Consider the following 26152-nt stretch of genomic DNA (forward strand, 5'->3'; position numbering starts at 1 on the left):
GTTTTGAACTCCAGACAACTATTGGTGGCTTTTTCCAGCAGTTCCCTGGTACCTGCCAAATGTTCTGTTCAGAATGATCTTAATGGACAGAGGATTCCAGAACTATGATACTTGCAGGGCTGATAAGACCCAAGGGGAGAGACAGTCTGCTTTACTTCTTCCAGGTTTATATCCTGTTCTGTGATGCCCCTGAAAGATACAGACATATAGGTAATGATAAATTGGGGCCATCAGAATAACCAAAGTGAAAAGGTGTGTTTACTAAAACCTAAAAAGACCAATGAATCTTGGATTTCTTTTTATATCCTGTGGAAACATATCAGTAGCTTATTCCCTATTATGCTTAGAATCCCCTAAGATTTCCCTTACCATTATTTCCCCCAAAAGTTGAATGAATTCACTGTACCTTGAATTTCCATAAGGTTTATTAGCAATAACTTATTCTTCATAAAGGCAATCATTTGATATGTCTTCTGTTACCACAGCTTCACTTAGTCAGGCCAGCATTAAATCACTGCTGTAGCACTGCACCCCAATCTAAAGAGGAAGGGGTGTTTTGTACAATCTCTGTCTGCCATAGTGTGTCATATGAAGGAACATTCAATTAGCTCTGCGGAAGGTGGGTGAAGGTACATTGGATTCTTTTTCTCACATAAAGGCAAATGATTTCTAACTAATTTCAACTAACTAGAACAAAATGGCATTGACAAGATTCATAGTCACATATTAGTCACCTTGGGCTGGGCTACCTGTTCTACATTTTTGATGAGGTCAGAAAAGTGATATACTTGATGATTTTCCTTGACTTCAAAAACAATGTAATGGGCCAAGAATCATTTTTGACTTCCTCACAGGTAACACAGACCTGTTGTAAGAAAATTTGACATAATATGAGAAAGTGCTCTAAATCACTGTTGATCAGAGAAGTGCAAATTAAGACAACTCTGCGCTATCACTACATACCTCTCATCTTGGCTGCGATGACAGGAAAAGATAATGACCAGTGCTGGAGGGGATGTGGGAAAAGTGGGACATTGATATATTGTTGGTGGAACTGTGAACAGATCCAACTGTTCTGGAGAGCAATTTGGAGCTATGCTTAAAAGGTTGTCAAATTGTGCATACCCTTTGATTCAGCAGTGTATCTACCAGACTTATATCCCAAAGATATCTTATAGGAAGAAAAGGGACCCACATGTGCAAAATGTTTATGGCAGCCCTTTTTGTAGCAGCAAGAAATTCGAAATTGAATGGATGCCCATCAGTTGAAGAATGGCTGAATAAGCTATGGAATATTATTGTTCTACAAGATACAATCAGCAGAATGATTACAGAGAGGCCTAGAGAGAGTTACATGAATTAATGCTAAGTGAAATGAGCAGAACCAGGAATTCATTGTCTGCAGCAATGGCAAGATTATATGATGATCAACTCTGATGGATATGACTCTTCTCAACAAAGGGACAATTCAGGCCAGTTCCAATGATCTTGTGATGATGAGAGCCATTTACACCTAGAGAAAGGACTGTGGGAACTGAATGTGGATCACAAGATTGCATTTTCACTTCTTGTTATTGTTTACTTATTATTTTCTCTCTTATTTTTGCCCTTCTTGATCTGATTCTTCATGTGCAGCACGATAATTGTATAAATATGTTTGCCTAAATTAGATATACATATATTTCTTATCATGTTTAATATATATTGGATTACTTGACATCTAAGAGAAGGGGTGGGAAGAAGAGGAGAAATTAGAACACAAGGTTTTGCAAGGGTCAATGGTGAAAAATTATCCTTGTATATGTTTTGAAAATAAAAAACTTCAATTAAAAAAAAGAAAGAAAGAAAATCTGACATAAAGGAGTAGTCCAGTATCCTTCCTCTCTTTCATTAGGAAAAAAAAAAAAACACTTGATTCAGATTCCAATATTGGGATAAAATGAGGCATTGTAAAGTCATTGAAAAGCAGTCATTCACCAATACATTGTTGGTGGAATTATGAATATATCCAGTCACTCTGGAGAATGGAACTATCTCAAAAAGTTATCAAACTGTGATCAGTTCTGATGGACGTGGCCCTCTTCAACAATGAGATGAACCAAATCAATTCCAATAGAGCAGTAATGAATTGAACCAGCTATACCCAGCGAAAGAACTCTAGGAGATGACTATGAATCACCATATAGAATTCCCAATCCCTCTATTTTTGTCCACCTGTATTTTTGATTTCCTTCACAGGCTAATTGTACACTATTACAAAGTCCGATTCTTTTTGTACAGCAAAATAACTGTATGGACATGTATACATATATTGTATTTAGCTTATACTCTAACTCAGGGATCCTTAAACTTTTTAAATAGGGGGCCAGTTCACTGTCCCTCAGACTGTTGGAGGGCCAAACTATAGTAAAAACAAAAACTCTGTTTTGTGGGCCTTTAAATAAAGAAACTTCATAGCCCTGGGTGAGGAGAATAAACATCCTCAGCTGCTGAATCTGGCCCACAGGCCGTAGTTTGAGGACCCCTTCTCTAACATAATTATCATGTATTGGTCAACCTGCCATCTGGGGGAAGGGGTGGGAGGAAGTGGGGGGAAAGTTGGAACAAAAGATTTTGCAATTGTCAATGCTGAACAATTACCCATGCAAATATCTTGTAAATAAAAAGCTAAAATAAAAAAAAAAATGGCAGTTAAAAAAAAAAAAAGAAAGAAAAGCAGTCATTAAAATGAATAAGACAACTTTGTTCAAACACATCAAGGATATTCAGCCTAGTCAATACATTATCAGGGTATGTCTGAGAGATCTGGCTTATTTGAGCCTAGAATATTTTACATGCCTAGATCAGAAATTTGCTCCAGGGAAACTGGGGCTAATCAAGTCATGTGACAGGAGGAAGTCAGGAAAGACAGTGATCTAGAAGATGCTGGTTTTATCACTCCTTCCTCTATACTTTGAAAAAGCATTTTTTTTAAAGGACTCTTTTAAATATGTACTGTCAATTTAAAAAAATCTCACCTTAGCAGGTATAAAAAATATGAGATATACTTTGATATATATTTGAGACTTAATTTCTTAAATTTTAAGTAAATGATACCTCTCACTATGAGTCTTCTCCAATTGATTTTTGTCACTGTACACATCACTATTCCCAATTCTTTCAACATTCTTTCCCTTTATGTTTAAACTATTCAGTTACCATTTGATACTCTTCAGAGGCCTATCATACTTAGATTTTCTAAAATTCTATGCAGGTTCTCAATTCTTCTTTGTTTCTTATCTGGTTAGATTTACCCAGGCCTCAGAGAATAGTATATTGATGTGTCCTATTATTATAGTTTTACTGCTTCCCTGTAATTGATTTTACATAGAATATGAATATATATTATATACTATATATGCTATATGTTATGCATATTATATAGTGTACATATATATGTATATAATGTATATATATACTATATATGCATATATACCTAATATTAAATGAACTAATATAAATCATCATATACATACATATGTGTATATTTAATATTAAAGTTTTATAGTAGTTTTTAGCAAAATGCAGTTTTCTTATTTTATAGATTTTAATTAATTACATTTTACTACTGCTTTATTTGAGATTATGATTGCTATCACTGTCTTTTTTCCTATAGGTGAATCATAATAAAATTTTCAACCACATATTTTCATTCTGTTCATATTCTCTTGTTTCACATGTTTCTGATAAACAACACATTATGGAATCTAGTTTTGAATCTATTTTTTTCCTCTTTTTTATTTTGTGGATGCTAATTATATTTGTATTCAGTTATGTTTATTAATTTTGTGTTTTTTTATCTGATTCTCTTATACTTTTCCTTTTCTTGCATGCAATTGCATGTATATGTACATTTTCCTATACTTTCACAAGTTCAGAGGAGATAAAAAGACTACAAGTTCATAGTGACTGATGAGCAGGCTAATTTTTAGCCTAGGACTTTTGCACTGGTTATTTGATTTCAGATTTTCTTTCTAAGCTGTTCCTGGGAGTTGAGTCACATTGTCATTATTTGCTTCTGAATTTATTTTTTTCCCTCCAGTACACAGCAATGTTCTGCTAGTGACCATTCCTCCCTATCATTTCTATATTCAGATCCTAGACCCCCTCTATCTCACCTGAAACTGCATAGTGACAGAGCTGTTTGATAGCACCCACTGCTGTTTTTTATACTAGAACATGGACTCCCTGGAATATCTTTCTGCTCTGATGTTACCTGTCTTTCTATCCAGTTTTGATTCTCTTTCAATCATTGGGTGATGCAATGTTATAGATGTAATGGTATGTTTTAGCTAAACTATATTTCTAGTTCCTACTGACTTCTCTATCATTTTGCCAAAACCCTCTGAACTGGAAAATTACTCACTGTCTTTTCCTTAAATTTCACAATTTTAATTTAGTCCAGGTTTTTTTTAGATTTATGTGGAGATGGTTTAATTGTGTAACTACATTGAAATTTTTTTTCTGTTACTCACCCATCTTGACTCTGTGACTGATATATGTTGTTTTATCCATTTCTCAGTTTTCTCCATCAGCACCTTGCCTAAATCATTGAAGTGAGAGTTGCTTTAATTCCACATGGTACAATTCTATAAATTTTTCTCATTCTCACTTTATATTGATTTTGATCTATTTTGTAACAACTTGTTAAACTGACTGTACACAGTTGAATTATTTGGGAATGATTTCAGCATTGTAACCAGCTGTTTTCTGTCTCTTATGAGAGACAATTTCATAAATTGTGATCATCTTTAATACTGGCTCTAATGTCTTTTAATTCTCTCTACTTCCTTTCTCTTCTTTCCCTCTTTTCTCCATCCTTCCTCAGACTATTTTTGTGATATTGGGTCTGGAGACTTTGAAATCAACAACAAATATTTAGTCTCTTTTGCTTCATCCTCCCGAACTATGTATTTTTATATTTTTGTGCTTTTTTCCTCTAACTATACCTTTGGATTGAACTCATAAGAATTCTTGTATACTAATTTGGTGGTGTAACACTATTCTTCACATTATTTCTTTGCCTCCTATGAAAACATTAGCTTGAAAATTATAACTGTCTAAATAGTAGCATTTTAAGATTTGTTCACATCTATTTTAATAAAACATCATAAAATATGCTATGAAAAGATTATTAATTTTCTTCTTTAAGTATATTATAAAATCTGATTAGTCAACTTCTTTATTGTTTTTTATATGGAAAATCTTTGATGTATTTTTTTATAAATCTACAATAGATACATATATAAAATATGCTTAAGTTTTTATACTGTACATGCATGTATCTGCATAATATACACATTGTATTAAACATGTATATATGTTTATATAAGTTTATATGCTACATTATATTCACATGTTTTATATGTGTATGTTTACTAGACATAATTTCATCATTTTTCATTAGTATAAGAAGTTTTCTTTGTGAAAAGCTGACTTTATTAATACAGGTAGAAATCTGCATTAGCACTTAGAGTCTTTGAGAACTGTTTGGAAGACTAAGAGATTTTGTGTCTTGCTCAGATTCACTCAACTAATATGTTTCAGAATTGGAACATGAGTCCAGACCTTTTGGACATTGTATGTATATGTATCTTTCTCATCACTATATTCCATTAACTAGTAACTGTTCAATCATTTTCAGTCTGTTCCAGCTTTCTGTAACCCCAGTTTATGTTTTTTCTGCAGACATGCTGAAGTGGCTTGCCATTTTCTTCACCAGCTAATTGCATAGATGAAGAAATTGAGGCAAACACAGTTAGGTTATTTATCCAGGTTGGGCAAATAAGTGTCTGAGCAAAATTTTAAGTCAGGAAGACTCATCTTCCTGATTCCAGGCCCATCATTCTAGCCACTGTTACCTTGCTGCTCACATTACAGTAGACAAATCATCTAATCTCAATTCTATCAAGTAATTTTCTTAGAGAATAAAAGACTATCCTTATTGGTAGCAGGTGTATCCATACTTTCATGAACTTCTCTATTAGCTTAAATAATCAGACTGATAGATAGATAGATAGACCATTCATATTTATACACATCTGCTGTAGGATCAGAAATAGTACCTGAAACTAATTTTTAATTGGTAAAGAGAATTTTGGATAAAATCTTTCTCTGTTAAGGCAATTGACACTTTGCAGGTAATTTATAGTCTTAGAGAATTTTTAGAGCATTGAGAGATTAAATGGTGTTATGGACCAGAATTTGAAAAAAAGGTACTAAGTGGATTTGAGGAGACAGTGGTTAAATCTAGTTTAGCATTGATTTAATCCTACAACAAATAATGGTTTCCTAGTGATATAATGATTGGTGTATACTCAGTGTGGAGCATATAAACTATAAGCTCTCAGACCCAAAGAAGACAAGTACACTAGAAGCTCTAGGAAGCTGAGACAGATTCATTCCATTGTCCACCTTTGTGGTAGCTGGAGACTGAAGCACAAAACTTTGGATTCAGAGAGAAGGTAAAGGATTAGTGGCCAAGGAGAGAGATAGGCCTCTAAGAAAGCTAACTGGGGCTGCAAGAAAGGAGACAAGACTTTGAAAGAGACAATAAAGGATTTGGACTTTACCACCTGGCTCCACTTGTGGTGATTACTGAACTGAAAGGAAGGCTGCTCCCAGAGATCCCCAAAAAACCTCAACAGAGCATTTTAGAGAAAACATTACAAAATGGTTTGTTTATTGTTAACCTATCAACATGTATCAATGGAGGTATTTGATCCCAATTCTTCCTGGCTATCTAGCCACAAAACTTTTGGTGTTTCCTTATATTATCATCTACACATTTCTATGTTTATCCACCTTTTGCTACAGAATTTTCAAAGATTGCTTCCTTGAAATTGAGAATTATGAGGGGAAATTGGGAAAGAAGAAGAAAAATATACTTCCTTCCACTCTTCCTCCTTTTCACATTCTCTTCTTTTTCATATTGATTCCTTTCCAGTCATCCTCCGGAGTAACACAACAGAAGTGTTCCAAAATGGTTTTCAACCATTTAGAAACAGGAATTTAATTTAAATATTATTTTTAAAATGATAATCTCTTTGCTCATTATTCTGTCTTATTTTCTCTAGACCCTCCCCACCCCAAATATATCTTAAGGGTAATAGTAAATATACATGGGAAACAAAATAATCTTACTGTTAAGCATATTGCAAAATAAAAAAAAAAAAGCTTTTATCTTTGCTGCTTTTATGCCAGTAAAGAAGTTATGGGAGGAAAATAGTATATTTAGTTTCTAGCATAATGTTAAATTTTCCATGTTGAATTAATTTGATTCAGCTTTCATATTCTTAAAAAAATAAAGAGTACAATCAAAGTTTTCTTTAAATTATTAAAGTTGCATTCATTTCAGAGTCAATATAGATGGCCTAAGGCTATGTGCACAGAAATAGTAAGATGTGACTTTTCTTGGTATATAATTTTCTTCTACATTGCTCATATGTTAGTATTTTATTATAATATTATATTTAACTTTGTTTAATATCTTTGAAAGAAAATGTAATTTTTAATTGGGATGCAGAGAAAAATAAATTTCAAGAGTCATTATAAAGAAAGTTAAAGTAGTTTAAAATAATTTAATTAAATAAGTCAAAAGAAGAAACTTAATGATTTTCTTCAAATCCACAAAGAGAAAGTTTTGACTAAATTTCTGCTATATTCACAGAAAACAAAGAAATAGTGGTAGATGGATCACCACAAAGTATTGCTGTATAGGAATTATACTCAAATACTGAAAAGCATTTAATGGAGCCATATTTCCTAATATTTTTAAAATGATAAAAAAATGAGAATTTTATTTTATTTTATTTTATTTTTGCTGAGGGAATGGGATTAAGTGACTTGCCCCAAGTCACACAACTAGGAACTATTAAATGTCTGAGACCGTTTTTTGAACTCACTTTCCTGACTTCAGGGATGGCACTCTATCCACTGCATCATCTAGCTGTTCCCCAAAATATGAGGAATTTAAAATGTTTTTGGCAAAGACTTTTACAATAAAAAAGAAAAATATTTTAGAGCAACTAAACAATAACATTGCTGATAGATTAGTGAATCTAATAACTTATTATTATTATTGTTATTAGATTCAATAACTTCTTGGAACTCTTTTTATATTGCCCATCATTATAAGAACCATTTTCAAAATTCATTTGGGGTCCAATGAGTATGAAATCTGTCAGGTACTCAGCAGTAATGCTTAAATAACTTATGTACTTTAGTAAGTGTAAATATAACATATTATTTATATGTATAATTAGATTATATTTTATATTACTTATAAATATATTTATATCACATAATTAAGGCAACTAAGAAGAGCAGTCAGAATTTCCAAAGATATAGATTTAGACCTTGGCATAAGGTCTTTCAGAACAATTAGAATAATAACAAAGAAAAATTATTCTCCTTGGGAAGTGGAGCCAAGATCATAAAGACAAAGATTTATCTGTACTTTCCCACAACTCTTCAAAATAAATGATGACTCTAAACAAAATCCAGAGTGACAGAACTCACAAAAAGATGAAATAAAATAATTTTTCAGCCCAAGAAAGCTTAGACAATTGGCATAAAAGTCTGTTGCACCGGTATAAGAATGGAACACATTTCAGCACGTCATGCCAAATTATATTCAATCCAGCTAACTCAAAGCATGTCTCAGAACAACCTAATCAGTAGTAGCACTAACAGTTTCCAGGCCTCTTAAGTTATAGACACCAAAGACAACTTAGAAGTTCAGAGGGAAAAGTTCATCACAACTGGGAGAAAGTGGAGCACAATTCAGTGAAGACTATACTAGCACTGCTCCAGCTCCAACAAACTAGAAATAGGCCTTGGGAGACCTTGAATCAGCAGTCCCAATGGCTTCTTCCAGAGCTCTTACTTTACAGATGGTAAAGAAATATAACAATTGGTCCGAAAGAGATTACTTTGCTGGCACTGAGGTAGGATTCTATTACTTTGCACACACTTTTATATGAATGTCAAGCCCATGGCAAGGAGGCGCACTAGCCCACCAGAGCTTGTAGCTACAATGGAGCAGGGATCCTCCTAACAGCTCTGGAGCAAAAATGAGTGCTTGTGGTTACTCACAGACCAAAACATAAGCCAAAAGAGTAGTGAACACTTCTCCTTAGATCATACCACCTTGGTAGAGCTGAAAAACTTTCACTACTCTTCACTAGTAGTATATCTCAAAATAGCTCCACAAAACCCCTGAAGCTTAGGACAATTCACTATCTATCCTGGAAATCAAAGCCCCCCTCCACAAATTAGCAAATAACAGAAAAAATATTCTGACCATAGAAAGTTACAATAGTGACAATGAAGATCTGAACACATATTCAGAAAAGGTAACAAAGGCAAAGTTTTTTCATTCAAGAAATGATGATTAGGATGCTCCCAGAAAAACTTGGAAAGACTTCCATGAGCTGATGCAAAATCAAATACACTGTGAAAAAATAACAGCAATATTGTAAAATGATCAGCTGTGAATGACAACTATTTTCAATATTACAATGATCCAAGACAATGTTGAAGTATTTACAGTGAAAAATGCTTTCCATATCCAGAGAAAGAATTGATGGTACCTGAATGTAGATTGAAGCATATTTTGTTTTTTTATTTTATTTTTCTTGAAGTTTTTGTTTTTCTTTTTGATGGCTTTTTTTGGTCTCTTTTTTTTTTTCTTTTGCAACATGACTTAAGGAAATGTTTTACATGACTGCACATATAAAACCTAAATCAAATTTTTTTGCTTTCTCAGTTGGATGGGATAGGTTAGGGAGAGAGGAAGAGAGAGAATTTGGAACCCAAAAGTTTTAAAGATGAATATTGGAGATGGTTTTAACATATAACTGGAGAAAAATAAAATACTAAATATTTTTTTTAAAAAAAAGAAAAACCATCCCCTTGAGATATAATAGGATTTATTTTTTATTACCCATCCTATTGATCATTCAGGATGTTATAGATTTATTTCAAAGTTCATATTGTACTAGAGGCCTTATAGTTCTCATCTAAATTTGAAATTATTACTTCAATTCTGTAACATGGCAATGGTGAGATTTTCCCTTATATTTACTAATCTAAATTTGTTAATTTTTTTTTTTACTTTTGTATAGGCACTTCATGTGTATAATAATTTTGTCAAATGAGTGAATATCCATAGAAGACAAAACCTGTTCAGACTAATTCATAATTCCTATTTTATGGTATTTCATGGCAGCTTATGTGAAACAGGAGAAAATTTTACCTGTATCTCCAATGCAGAGGGCAGCATAATTAAATATTGGTAAACATTCTTTCTTGGCTGATCTTTCATTTATATCCTTCATTATTAGTTGAATAAATGAATTTAAGAATACTTAAGTGCTTACTTTGTGCCAATGTGAGACATAAATATTCAAATAGAAAAGCCAGACAATAGATGCTTTCACATTTTAATAAGAGCAGTGTCACATATGGGAAGTTTCAATTACAAGTCATATGAAAAGACCCCAGTGAGCCTTAAGGGTAAAGCACAAACCAGGTAACTTATTTAAAAAGTTATTTTCACTAATAAAACCATATGCATTTTTGATATTGAATTATGGGATAGTATCAAGGACTTTGATAGTAAGTTTTTTTTTTCCTCCCCTATGTCTTTATTAGCTATGGTTATTTTGAGCCCTGTTCATGGAAGAGACTTAAGATACCATATGATATGACACCTCTATGTAAATCCCCTCTAAAATATTCTTAGCAAACAGAAAGATGGACCTTCTCTCCAACACTTCTAATAGGAAATTTTCCCTGCCTCTGAAGAGTGTCTATTCTACTTTTGGTTAGCCCTGCTAAGAAATTTTCCCTTAGATTCAGTCTAAATGTATGCTACAGAGCTTCCATTCATTCATAGTTCTCCACTCTGGGATAAAGCAGTATAAGTATGATCCCATTTCCACAGGACAAGTCTTAAATTACTTAATGACAGCTATCAAGGCTTTAGACCTTTTCTTCTTTAAGCTAAATTTCAATATTTATTTTAATTAATATTTAACAGAAGTGATTTGAGTACTTCTCAATCATCTGTTTTTTGTTCTCTGTATTCTCTCTATCAATTTGGAAGTGTTGTTCATAAATGTGTGGTACCCATAACTGTTCGTATTCCCTTCATATCATCCCTGCCTACTTCCTTTGTTATCTTTTGTTTCAGTTCCTATCAACCTACTGAAATGCCACTTTTCCAAACCATCAAATCCAGCAATATTTTCCTCATTTCTCTTCCTATTAAGTTTAACCACAGTTATCAAAGTATTGATCAAGCAACACTGTCTCCACAGTGACACAGCACTGACCTTGTAAAATTCTCTATCAGTAGTCCTCTATAACTGTTCATTATTTCCCCCTCAACCTGGGTATTCCTTCATCTTCCCTCCTCAATTGTACTTTTCTCTATATCTATCATTTTTAACATGAAGTATCCCTTTACTTTCAAATCTTCAACTATCATTTTAGTATGAATGATTCCAAGTCTTCATTTCTAATGCAAACAAATTATTTCCTGAACACCAATACCATATTTTCAATTTATAATATCTTTCTATTATCAACAATAGTATCCATTCTAAGATTTGCAAGTTTGAGACTTTTATGAATTTTTGATAATTCCATTATCATAAGCCTCCAGGTATAGTCATTAAATCCTATCATTTCTTCCTATTTTTAGTTTATCTCCTCCTTTACATCATTCACATCACCACCATAGATTAAGTATTCTTATTGCCTGAATTATTAATAAGAATTCCAAAATAATAAGAGAGTTTCTGGCCTCCTCCCTAGCAATCCAACATGTGAATTACCAATAGATGAATCTTTGTAAGATGCAGCATTGCCCTGATATTTGAGAGCACAGATTGCCTAGTGGGGAAAACCTAATTGACAAAGTTGTGGGTTTTTGTTGTTGTTGTTTTTGTTTTTTGGTGGGGTTAATTGTTGTTGTTGTTTTAGCAAGGATTTATACTTCCCTGAAATTCAGGATACTTATCTTTGAAATGAAGGATCTAGACAATGAGCTCTAAAATTATTTCTTCTTCTAAAAGTTCTTAGAAAGAATGTAGTAGAGAGTAAGTTAAAATTGGAAATATTGAAACTCTGGGGACTTCCGGTTAAGATGGCGGAGAGGAGGCACACAGCTGCATAAGCTCCACGCTTTCTCTCACTATCCATTTCATTACAAGCCTCTGAATTAATGCTTGACTGAAAAAAACCCCACAAATAGTTACCAAGAGAAGCCATCCTTGAAATTCGCCAAGAAAGGTCTGTCTTTACTGGAGGGCTGGGACGGTTTTAGATCGGGCGCAGGCTGAGGGCAGCGGCAGTGAGAGCATGGGAGCAGACTGGAGAGGGGGTGGGGAGTGATTGCAGCTGTCTCTGCGGGGAGAGCTTCGCTACAGGATTAGATACTTTGCTCCGGCAGCAAGTCAGCAGCCCAGCAGAGAAACTAAAAACACCGGGGTTGAAGAATACAACCCCAAACAGCTGGAGTCTCTCGGGACCTGGCCACCCCCCTCCCCCCCCCCCCCCCCCACAGTGACTCAGCACGCTCTGGGATCTCAGAGCGCAGGCGCAGCACAGTCCTGCTAGTGCCTCACTGCTGCCCCCCACAGTCTGTAGAGGAAGCTCGGTAACACACCCAACCCCTCCCCCAAAGAAAGACTCCAGTTTTTCCTGTTTTTCTTTGGTACTTTGTCTTTGATTATTAGACAGAATGAGCAAGAAACTAAAGAGGAATTTAACCCTTGACAGCTTCTACACAGATAGAGAGCAGACTCTAAATCCTGAGGAGACTAAAAAGAGACAGTCTCCAGGTGAATTCCCAAAGGAGGAGATCATCTGTTCCTCAGCACAGATGAACCTCATAGAAGTAATTAAAAAGGCTCTCACAAGGGAGCTAGAAGAAAAATGGGAAAAGCAGAGTGAGGCTTGGGAAAAGGAGAGGGAAGCTTGGGAAAAGGAGAGGGAGGCTTGGCAAAAGAGCCTGGAGAAAGTTAAAGAGAGAGTGGATAAAGAAGTAAAATCCTTGAAAAATAGGATTGGTGAACTGGAAAACAAAATTGGCGAAATGGAAAAAAATTCCACAGAACAAAAGAACTCAATGGGACAATTAGAAAAAGATTTTTAAAAAGTGAGTGAAGAAAATACTTCACTGAAAATCAGAATTGAACAAGTGGAATTGAATGACTCGAGGAGACAAGAAGAATCAGTCAAGCAAATCCAAAAAAATCAAACAATGGAAAAGAATGTGAAATACCTTCTGGGGAAGACAACAGACCTGGAAAACAGATCCAGGAGAGACAATCTGAGAATCATTGGACTTCCAGAAAAACATGATGAAAAAAAGAGCCTGGACACTATTTTCCAGGAAATTATCAAAGAGAACTGCCCAGAAGTCATAGGAACAGAGGAAAAAATAAACATTGAAAGGATTCATTGATCACCCACTGAAAGGGATCCTAAAATCAAAACACCAAGGAATATAGTGGCCAAATGCCAGAACCCTCAGATGAAGGAAAAAATATTGCAAGCGGCTAGAAAAACCCAATTCAAGTATCAAGGAGCCACAATAAGGATCACCCAGGATCTGGCAGCATCCACATTAAAAGATTGAAGGGCCTGGAATATGATATTCCGAAAGGCTAAGGAACTTGGTATGCAACCAAAAATAACTTACCCAGCGAGAATGAGCATCTTTTTCCAGGGAAGAAGATGGACATTCAACAAAGTAAGCGAATTTCATCTATTTCTGATGAAAAAGCCAGAACTTAACAAAAAGTTTGATCTACAAATATAGAACTCAAGAGAAATCTAAAAAGGTAAAGATTAATCTTGGGAACTATATTTCGACTATATAGATGTATAAAGAATACATGTATACCTTGTTCTAGAAATTGATGTGGAAAGGACATTATACCAGAAAAAGGGTAAAGTGGGGGTAGTACATCTCATGAAGAGGCATAGGAAACCTATTATATCTGAGAGAAAGAATGGAGGGGGACGAATATAGTGGGTATCTTACTGCCTTCAGAATTGGCTTTAAGTGAAAAATCTTAAGACATATTCAATCTATGGTGAAACTTCTCCCACCTCATTGAAAAGTGAGAAGGGAAAAGTGAAAAGGGAAGGAATAAGCTAAGCGGAAGGGAATACGGAAACTGGGAGGGAAAGGGGTAAGATAGGGGGAGGAACTCTAAGGGGGGAGAGGGATACTAGAAAGGGAGAGCTGTGAGAAGCAAGTGGTGCTCACAAGCTTAATACTGGGAAGGAGGGAAAGGGGAAAGAAGGGAGAAAAGCATAAACCGGGGTTAACAAGATGGCAAGCAATACAGAATTGGTCATTCTAACCATAAATGTGAAAGGGGTAAACTCCCCCATAAAGAGGAAACGGTTAGCAGAATGGATTAAAAGCCAGAATCCTACAATATGTTGTTTACAGGAAACACACCTGAAGCGGGGAGATACATGTAGGTTAAAGGTAAAAGGTTGGAGCAAAATCTACTATGCTTCAGGTGAAGTCAAAAAAGCAGGGGTAGCCATCCTGATCTCAGATCAAGCTAAAGCAAAAATTGATCTAATTAAAAGAGATAAGGAAGGGCACTATATCTTGCTAAAGGGTAGCATGGATAATGAAGCAGTATCTATATTAAACATATATGCACCAAGTGGTGTAGCATCTAAATTCTTAAAAGAGAAATTAAGAGAGCTGCAAGAAGAAATAGACAGTAAAACTATAATAGTGGGAGATCTTAACCTTGCACTCTCAGAATTAGATAAATCAAACCACAAAATAAATAAGAAAGAAGGCAAAGAGGTAAATAGAATATTAGAAAAGTTAGATATGATAGATCTCTGGAGAAAATGTAATGGAGACAGAAAAGAATACACTTTCTTTTCAGCAGTTCATGGAACCTATACAAAAACTGACCATATATTAGGACATAAAAACCTCAAACTCAAATGCAGTAAGGCAGAAATAGTGAATGCATCCTTTTCAGACCACAATGCAATGAAAATTACATTCAACAAAAAACCAGGGGGAAGTAGACCAAAAAATAATTGGAAACTAAATAATCTCATACTAAAGAATGATTGGGTGAAACAGCAAATCATAGACATAATTAATAACTTCACCCAAGAAAACGATAATAATGAAACATCATACCAAAATGTATGGGATGCAGCCAAAGCGGTAATAAGGGGAAATTTCATATCTCTAGAGGCCTATTTGTATAAAATAGAGAAAGAGAAGGTCAATGAATTGGGTTTGCAACTAAAAATGCTAGAAAAGGAACAAATTAAAAACCCCCAGTCAAACACTAAACTTGAAATTCTAAAAATAAAAGGAGAGATCAATAAAATTGAAAGTAAAAAAAACTATTGAATTAATTAATAAAACTAAGAGTTGGTTCTATGAAAAAACCAACAAAATAGACAAACCCTTAGTAAATCTGATTAAAAAAAGGAAAGAGGAAAATCAAATTGTTAGTCTTAAAAATGAAAAGGGAGAAATCACCACTAATGAAGAGGAAATTAGAGCAATAATTAGGAGTTACTTTGCCCAACTTTATGCCAATAAATTCGACAACTTAAAAGAAATAGAAAAAATACCTCCAAAAATATAGCTTGCCCAAACTAACAGAGGAAGAAGTAAATATCCTAAACAGTCCCATCTCAGAAAAAGAAATAGAACAAACTATCAATAAACTCCCTAAGAAAAAAATCCCCAGGACCAGATGGATTTACATGTGAATTCTACCAAACATTTAAAGAACAATTAACTCCAATGCTATATAAACTATTTGAAAAAATAGGGATTGAAGGAGTCCTACCAAACTCCTTTTATGACACAGACATGGTACTGATACCTAAACCAGGTAGGCTGAAAACAGAGAAAGAAAATTATAGACCAATCTCCCTAATGAATATTGATGCTAAAATCTTAAATAAAATATTAGCAAAAAGATTACAGAAAATCGTCACCAGGATAATACACTATGACCAAGTAGGATTTATACCAGGAATGCAGGGCTGGTTCAATATTAGGAAAACTATTAGCATAATTGACTATATCAATAACCAAACAAACAAAAACCATGTGATCATCTCAATAGATGCAGAAAAAGCATTTGATAAAATCCAACATCCATTCCTAATAAAAACACTTGAGAGCATAGGAATAAATGGACTTTTCCTTAAAATAGTCAGGAGCATATATTTAAAACCATCAGGAAGCATCATATGCAATGGGGAAAAACTGGAACCTTTCCCAGTAAGATCTGAGTGAAGCAAGGTTGCCCACTATCACCATTATTATTTAATATCGTATTAGAAACACTAGCCTCGGCAATGAGTCGAGAAAGATATTAAAGGAATTAGAGTAGGCAATGAGGAAACCAAACTATCACTCTTTGCAGATGATATGATGGTATACCTAGAGAACCCCAGAGATTCTACTAAAAAGCTATTGGAAATAATTCATAATTTTAGCAAAGTAGCTGGCTACAAAATAAATCCCCATAAATCCTCAGCATTTTTATACATCACCAACAAAACCCAACAGCAAGAGATACAAAGAGAAATTCCATTCAGAATAACTGTTGATACCATAAAATATTTGGGAATCTATCTACCAAAGGAAAGTCAGGAATTATATGAGCAAAATTATAAAAAAGTCTCCACACAAATAAAGTCAGACTTAAATAATTGGAAAAATATTAAATGCTCTTGGATCGGCTGAGCGAACATAATAAAGATGACAATACTCCCTAAACTAATTTATTTATTTAGTGCTATACCAATCAGACTTCCAAGAAAATATTTTAATGATCTAGAAAAAAATAACAACAAAATTCATATGGAACAATAAAAAGTCGAGAATCTCAAGGGAATTAATGAAAAAAAAATCAAATGAAGGTGGCCTAGCTGTACCTGATCTAAAATTATATTATAAAGCAGCAGTCACCAAAACCATTTGGTATTGGCTAAGAAATAGATTAGTGGATCAGTGGAAAAGGCTAGGTTCACAAGACAGAATAGTCAACTATAGCAATCTAGTGTTTGACAAACCCAAAGCCCCTAACTTCTGGGAAAAGAATTCATTATTTGATAAAAACTGCTGGGATAATTGGAAATTAGAATGGCAGAAATTAGGCATGGACCCACACTTAACACCATATACCAAGATAAGATCAAAATGGGTCCATGACCTAGGCATAAAGAACGAGATTATAAATAAATTAGAGGAACATAGAATAGTTTATCTCTCAGACTTGTGGAGGAGAAAGAAATTTGTGACCAAAGATGAACTAGAGACCATTACTGATCACAGAATAGAAAATTTCGATTACATCAAATTAAAAAGCCTTTGTACAAATAAAACTAATGCAAACAAGATTAGAAGGGAAGCAACAAACTGGGAAAACATCTTCACAGTTAAAGGTTCTGATAAAGGTCTCATTTCCAAAATATATAGAGAACTGACTCAAATTTATAAGAAATCAAGCCATTCTCCAATTGATAAATGGTCAAAGGATATGAACAGACAATTTTCAGAGGATGAAATTGAAACTATTACCACTCATATGAAAGAGTGTTCCAAATCATTATTGATCAGAGAAATGCAAATTAAGACAACTCTGAGATACCACTACACACCTGTCAGATTGGCTAAGATGACAAGAAAAAATAATGATGAATGTTGGAGGGGATGCAGGAAAACTGGGACACTAATGCATTGTTGGTGGAGTTGTGAACGAATCCAACCATTCTGGAGAGCAATCTGGAATTATGCCCAAAAAATTATCAAATTGTGCATACCCTTTGATCCAGCAGTGTTTCTATTTGGCTTATATCCCAAAGAAATACTAAAGAAGGGAAAGGGACCTGTATGTGCCAAAATGTTTGTGGCAGCCCTATTTGTAGTGGCTAGAAACTGGAGAATGAATGGATGCTCATCAATTGGAGAATGGCTGGGTAAATTGTGATATATGAATGTTATGGAATATTATTGTTCTGTAAGAAATGACCAGCAGGATGAATACAGAGAGGACTGGCGAGACTTACATGAACTGATGCTAAGTGAAATGAGCAGAACCAGGAGATCATTATACACTTCAACACCGATATTGTATGAGGACATATTTTGATGGAAGTGGATTTCTTTGACAAAGAGACCTAACTGAGTTTCAATTGATAAATGACGGACAAAAGCACCTACACCCAAAGAAAGAACACTGGGAAATGAATGTGAACTATCTGCATTTTTGTTTTTCTTCCCAGGTTATTTATACCTTCTGAATCCAATTCTCCCTATGCAACAAGAGAAATGTTCGGTTCTGCAAACATATATTGTATCTAGGATATACTGCAACATATCCAACATATAAAGGACTGCTTGCCATTTAGGGGAGGAGGTGGAGGGAGGGAGGGAAAAAAAATCGGAACAGAAACGAGTGTCAATATAAAGTAATTATTAAATAAAAATTAAAAAAAAAGGAAATATTGAAACTCTAATGCTAGTTGATATATTTTCCACCTTGACAGAATTTTCTCCTGATAATATCCTATGTCTACAGGATTTAGAACAAGAGAGAATGATTTTACAGAAAACTGAAGGCCAAAAAAGTTAAAGGATTTGCCCAAGAGTACATAGATAGCAAAACTGGTCTTCAAAATTATATGATTTCTCACAGAAATCTTTTGAGTTAAATAATATTATCTCCATTGTGCAGTAAAAAGAAATGAACAAACAACAACAAAAATTGAATGGATCACACAAACTCTGATTTTCCTGTATCCACGCTCAATATGCTATCCACTAAGCCATCTAGTTGCCTATTAAAAGAAATGATAAATAAATAAATGGATAGGTGAATATGGCAATGTCTCAAAAACTTCATGTCATTTAGATGAGTTCAGAAAAAAAGTTTTGGGGAATTAAAATTGAGGACCAGAGCTGCAAGGATGGCCTGGGTGAGTAGCGCAGAATGCCTTCATAGATGGGCCAGTGCCACTTCTGGGCCTCAAAAGGGCCCTTTCTCAGGAGTAGAGCTCCCCCTGAATTAGGGAGGTTCTGAAACAGACAGGGGGCCCCTGGACTCCCATCTGGGTGGGGGTCTGGGATGGGGTTCAGCCCCTGCCTACTGCTCACTCACTGGTGGCGCTCCCGTTCTAAGGTGCAGAGAAGTATACCCATAGAGCTGGGTCTGGTCTCTGCAGGCACCAGCTCCTGGTGTTCATCTTCTTGCTCTCTGAAACTTTGCACCGCACTTAACTGCCAGGTGCTGCTAGTTTCTCCTAGGATTCCCCCATTGCACCCTCACAGGCTCAGGTGCAGAGCCAAGGCCAAAGGAAGACTGAAGGAGACTTGGGAAACTGCTAGTGGAAAGGGATTGCGGAAGAGGTGTTACCTATGGGCTTTGAAAGGGAAAGGTAGAGAGGAAATGTGGGGGTAAAGGAGGCTCTCTTAGGCCTGAGAGGTGCCAGCAAAAGGGAGAAACCACTGGGGCACTTCAGTAGGTAAGAGTCTGGATAGTTGCTGGGAGGGCTTCCAGGTCCTGGGACTGGACTTGGCTGATAATGGGCACTGTACTACTTTCTTGAATTGAATTACTGACTCCTACTCTTGAAGAACTTCCTGCCTGTCCCAAAAGGTCTGCTCCTTGACCCTGGTTCTCCTTCCCCCAAGCCAACTCCAATCCTTCCTTGGAAAGATGTATGCCTCTCTTTATCTGCTCTCTCTCTCTCCCTCTCTCCCTCTCTTGCTCCCTCTCCCTCTCTACTTTCCTCTCCTCTCCCTCTCTCCCTCCCTTCCTTTTGTCCTCCCTCCCTCCATTCCTCCTTCCTTGCCTCCTCTTTCTCTCCCTTCACATTTCTCAAAGGGGCCATAAAGATTGTGACAATGATAAATGAAAACAATACTATAACTCATCATTATCAATTCTGAATTCTTGAATCGTATAATGAGTTTTATAAATTTTCAGAATTTTCTTAGTTTTAAAATTATTTTCAGCTTTACATGGAATAAAATACAGATTTGTGGACTTGTGCAGGCAATTTCTTTTGTAGTCCTAAATAGCATGCTTGCATTTTGAAAGGTACGCTATTTTTGAGGTATTTAGATGGACTATTCAGCTAATTCTCTACAATTACCAAATGCTTCTATAAGTAACTTTTTCTTATGTTTTTTGGTTTATGTTCTCAAACATAAAAATTATATTTTATTGAGTTATAAAGTTACACTCTGTTAATTGTAATATGAGGAGAAAAGATTGAATAAAAGAATGAATTGGTAGGTAGAAACTGAAGGTAAATGTACCTAAAATGTGTTATTTTAACCTAGAGTTTTATTAGCAGAGAAAATGGTATTTAAATTATTCAAATTACACCAGCTGTAGTTCATTTTAAAATTTTCTTTCACTCTAAAATATTTTCAAAGAAAATATATTTTGTTACAATTACCTTTACCCTTTTCTGCCTTACTGTTCCTTAACTTTACTATTCCTTAATGTACTAAAAATTCATATAATACTTAACAATACTCATTAAGAGATAAAGAATACAATTCCTGGGTGAAGCCAAGATGGCATAGAATAGATAGATCTTTGAGCTCTTCCTGTCTTCTGTCAAATCAATACCACATCAAACCTCTGAATCGGTGTTTGAATGGCAGACATCACAATTATTTGGAAAAGATATTTTGGAAGAACTTCAGGAAGGTTGGTCTGAATCAGGTTTATGTGTTTATGTGTAGGTTGTAGCCCAGTTCAGTTACAGCACAGCATGGTGTAGTGTAGGGAGACAGAGGGCAGAGAGGCTTCCATGTACAAGGGGAATCTAATGCGAGGCTCATAGCCTTCCCAAGTTATAACAACTGACTTGAAAAATAGATCCAGGATATACAATGTAAGAATCACTGTACTACCTGAAAACCACATAGAAAAAACAAATCCTAGACAACATTTTTTCAAGAAATCCTGATGTTCTAGAAACATAGGCATTAAAAAAATCCACCAACCCTCTTGAAAGAGACCCCAAAATGAAAACTCCAAGGAATATTGTAGATAAATTCCAGAATTACCAGAGCAAGGAGAAAATACTGCAAGCAGATAGAAAGAAACAATTTACATAATGATAAACAATCAAGATTACCCAGAATCTAGAAGCTTCCATTTTAAAGGATAGAAGGACATGTAATATGATATTTCATAAAGTAAAAAAATTTGGAATGCAGCCAAGAATCAACTATCCAGTAAAATTGAACATTATATATCTTTCAGGGGAAAAGATAGATATTGAATGAAAGAGGGAATTTTCATTTATTCTTGATAAAAAGACCAGGGTTAAACAAGCAAATCAGATCTTCAAATACAGAACTCAAAGTAAAAAGAAAAGGAAAAAACTATGTATTTTTTAAAGGTTAAAATGTTTACATCTTAAGTAAGATATAGGTAAGATATGGTAAGATATGTTTAACAAGCAAAAAGAACAAATAGAAGTGGATTTGGTTTAGATTCACAAGCCACAATAGTCAATCTCTAAAATAATTCAGTGTTTATTAAAACCCCAAACCCCAGCTTCTGGGATTATAACTCATTGTTTGATAAAAATTGCTGGGAAAATTGTTGACAAAAGCTAGCCATTGCCCCACATCTAATACTCTATATCAAGATAAATTTGAAATTGGTTTGTGATTTAGACATAAAATGGATAGTATAAGCAAATTAGAAGAACAAAAGATGGTCTACTTCTCAGATCTGTGAAAAAGGAGGGAATTGATGGTGAAAGAAACAGAACAGTGTGTAAAGCATTATAAATAATTTTGATTATATTAAGTCAAAAAGTTTTTATACAAACAAACCAATGCAGAGAGGATTATAAAGGAAGTATAAAACTAGGGAAATATTTTACATCCAAGGATTCTGATAAAGCCCAAATTTCTAAAATATGTAGAGAATTGAGTCAAATTTATAAGAATACAAGTCATTCTCTAATTAATAAATGGTCAAAGGATAAAGATAGACAATTTTCTGATTAAAAACTTAAAACCATTTCTAGTCATATGAAAAAAATATTTAAATTATTATTGATCAGAGAAATGCAAATTAAGACAATTGCAAGGTACCACTACACACCTCACAAATTGACTAAGATGATAGGAAAAGATAATGATGACTATTCGAAGGAATGTGGGAAAACTGGGACACTGATACATTGTTGCTGGAGTTGTGAACTGATTCAACCATTTTGGAGAGCAATATGAAACTATGCCCAAAAGGCTATCAAACTGGGCATTCCCTTTGATCCAGCAGTGTCTCTATTGGCTCTGCATCCCAAAGAGATCACAAAAAAGAGAAAGGAACTCACATGTTCAAAAATGTTTGTAGCAGCCCTTTTTGTATTAGCAAGGGACTAAATACTGAATGGAATGAATGGATAATCATCATTTGGAGAATGGCTGAATATTAATATAATGGAATATTATTTTTAATAAGAAATGATAGGATAATTTCAGAAAGACTTGGAGAGACGTACATGAATTGATGCTAAGTGAAGTGAATAGAACCAAAAGAACATTGTGTGTACAGCAACAACAAAATTATGTGATCATGAAATGGAATGGACTTGGCTCTTTTCAATAATGATGTCATTCAGAGCAATTCCAATATGCTCGTGATGCAGAAAGCCATCTGCATTCTGAGAAAGAACTATGGAGACTGAATGTGGAAAACAACATAGTATTTTCACCTTTGTTGTTATTTTTTACTTTCTTGTTTTTTCTCTCTTTTTTTTATCTGATTTTTCGTGTGCTGAATTTAAACATGGAAATGTGTTTAGAAGAATTTCACATTTAACTTATATTGGGTTACTTGCTATCTAGGAAATGGGAGAAGTATTGAGGGAGTGGGAAAAATTTGGAACACAAATTTTTGCAAGGGTGAATGTTTAAACTATCTTTACATGTATTTGAAAAAATTAAAAAGCTATTATATAAAAGAAGAAGAATTATTTATGCCCATTGTCCCATTTGGATTACTTTAGAAACCTACAACAGATATTTTATTTTTTCACAGATGAAAAAACTGAGATTCATTGAGACTATGATTTTTGATAATCACAAAAGCAGTAAGTGGTCAAAGCATGGTTGGAATTTGCTTAATTTTATGTGCAGACTATGCCCACTGCTCCCTGATATTTCTCAAAATATAAAGGAACTTAATGCCAAACTATTTTTAGCTCAGATAATTTTGGGGAAAATTTGGTCTCAATTTTTCTCTTTTATTATGAAATATGTCTTCATAGCAAATTAGTGTTTCTATCCTTGAAGTAATACTTAAATGGTGAAAGTAATGTAGAGGTGAGTTTTAATGTACTGAAAAAATTCTAGATACTAAAAAAAGCCAGTATTTACTAGATGCTAGAGAAGACATAGAAGATACAAAACTCAAATCTTTACTCTCCTGGGGCTGACAATTTGTAAGGAGAATATAAGACACGTTCTATTAGATTGTCTAATGTTTTAAACACAAATTAATCACATGATTCACACATAATGGTTGTACAAAACAGTGAATTTATTAAAGAAGAGCAAAAGTAATATGTGAGGAAGTGAGGTTAAAGGAAAAAGAGACCAATGCTTATTATACTTAGAAGAGAAGAATTAATAAACCTAATTGAACTTGATTTGAACTTTACAAGGTGGCAAGGAAATCAAATGCCATAAAAAGAGGGAATGAAATTTCAGTCATAATGATGTGTGCCCTTCACTCTTTTAAAACAAAGATAGCTTTTTGTTTTTCCAAATTTATACAGAGACAGTTTTAAGCATTCATCTCTGCAAAATCTTGTGTTCCAAATTTTTCCTCCCACTTTCCTCTCTCCCCCTAGACATCAAGCAAGCCAATATGGGCTAAAAACATGTGCAATTCTTGTAAACATATTTCTATATTTGTTATGCTGGGCAAGAAAAATCAGATCAAAATTAAAAAAAACACAAGAAAGAAAATAAAACAAACAATCAAAGCAACAACAACAAAGGTCAAAACACTAGCCTTTATTCACATTCAGTCCACAATCACTTCATTTAGCAACATGAGTCCCACTCTTAAAAAAAAAAAAAAGAAAGAAAACAACAAAACAAATAATCACATTCAAGCAAAAGGAATCTCCATATTTGCTTTGTCCAAAAATATGTCCCTCATTCTGCATTTTCATCCATCACCTCTTTGTCCGGTGATGGGTAGCAGTCTTTTACATTGGTCTTCCATAGTCATGGTTGTTCGTGTTCTTGAGATTTTCATAATTGTTCTTTTTTAAAAAGAATAACAATATTAATGTTACTGTATTTTTCCTAATTATATCCATTCCATTTTGTATCGATTTATAAAGGCTTTACAGTTTTTTTTCCTAATTTGAAATTTTTTTCACCTTTTCAGTATAATAATATTTCATTTCATTCATGTATCATAATTTGTTCAATCATTCTCCAATTAATGGATCCTGCTATCATTTGAGTTTCTTTATCAATTAATGTTCAAATTTACAAAATATAATAATTCAAGGTCAGTATTCAATATTTTTAATATTATTAGTATTACGGGAACTTAGATGTCCTAGGTGTTGATTGGAGGGGGGATAAAATTTCACTTCTACTTACTATATATTTAGCCACTTCCAGACCAAGCTTTATCCTACTCATCCATGCCCACATAACAGTCAGATCAATGTGGTCACCTTAAGATCTGCTTCTTAGTCCTTGACTTTTCTTTCAGGAAAATAGTTTAAAAGTCTTTATATATATATATTTTCTTTATTTTTCCATCCTACAAAGAATTCAGTTACTCAGTAACTATGTGTAGGACTCACCCTGAAGCAGTTATAGATATTTATTTGATGGAGAATAAGTGAAAACTCACCTTAATATGAGACCAATATCATTCTACCTCATGACTGGGTTACCCAGAATTTAGCCACTTTGTGAATCTTCCCATTTACTTTGCTACTTGCTCTTCTAACTGCAAAAACTTTGTCACTGTGATTCAACTTCCTTTTCACTCTGAAATTTCCCTCAATACCTGAGGCCTTCTCACTATATAATATTCCTCCATTATTCTGGTTCTCTCTTCCATTGGTTAGCTTCTTTTAATTCCTCCATTTTGGAGATGACAGACTCCTGTCTGAGATTCATTCTTCTCAAGTCTCTGTTGATTACTTTGCTACTATGATCCTCAAGAATCTCTCTTATTTCCTCCTTTTCAGGTTTTTTGGTGTGTGTTGTCTTCCTCAATTGAAATATAAATGCCCTGGAAGAATAAATTGCCCTTCCTTCTTTTTGCTTGTATTTGTATTCTCTTCTTTTAGGAGTATTTGGAACATTATAATTGCTTTATAACTCCTTGATACTTTGCCTACTGCTTATATGACCTCTGTCTTTGCATTTTCTATTCAGCGAGTGATAATTAAATAAAATAAACAGATTGACAATTGAGTTCCAAAGTAGTCCACTCAGAATTCCTGAGACTGTCACTATTCTCCTTTAAGGCTTTTATTTTTAGGATCCAATAAAAGAATGAGGAGAGAAAAAGGATTTTTATAATTCCAACTATGTGCCAAAGCACTTTTGCAAGCGTTATCTTATTTGATCCTCATAACAACCCTGACAAGATAGGGACTGTTATTATCCCCATTTTTTAATACTTGAGAAAACTAAGGCAGAAGATAAATAACTTGACCTGGGAGAAAGATACTATCTTAGATACAATTTGAATTCAAGTCTTTTTTTAACACCAGGCCCAGAATTCTCTATTGCACCTCCAGCAACCTCAAATATATATCATTCTGTTTGGTATTTAGAATCTTTCACAGTCTGATTCAAACCTATATTACCAGGCTATTTCATGTTATTCCCCATTTATATTCTCTTATATTCCAACCAATGAGGTCTTTTCCTCCTTGTGAGCATATGACATTCCATACACACTTTTACACAAGCTGTCCCCCCTATCTAGAATTACTTTCTTTGATATGCCTCTGAAATTATGATTCCATTTAAGTTTATTCTACAATGACAACCCTA

Source organism: Antechinus flavipes, chromosome 1, assembly GCF_016432865.1.
Source record: "Antechinus flavipes isolate AdamAnt ecotype Samford, QLD, Australia chromosome 1, AdamAnt_v2, whole genome shotgun sequence".
Taxonomy (NCBI): domain Eukaryota; kingdom Metazoa; phylum Chordata; class Mammalia; order Dasyuromorphia; family Dasyuridae; genus Antechinus; species Antechinus flavipes.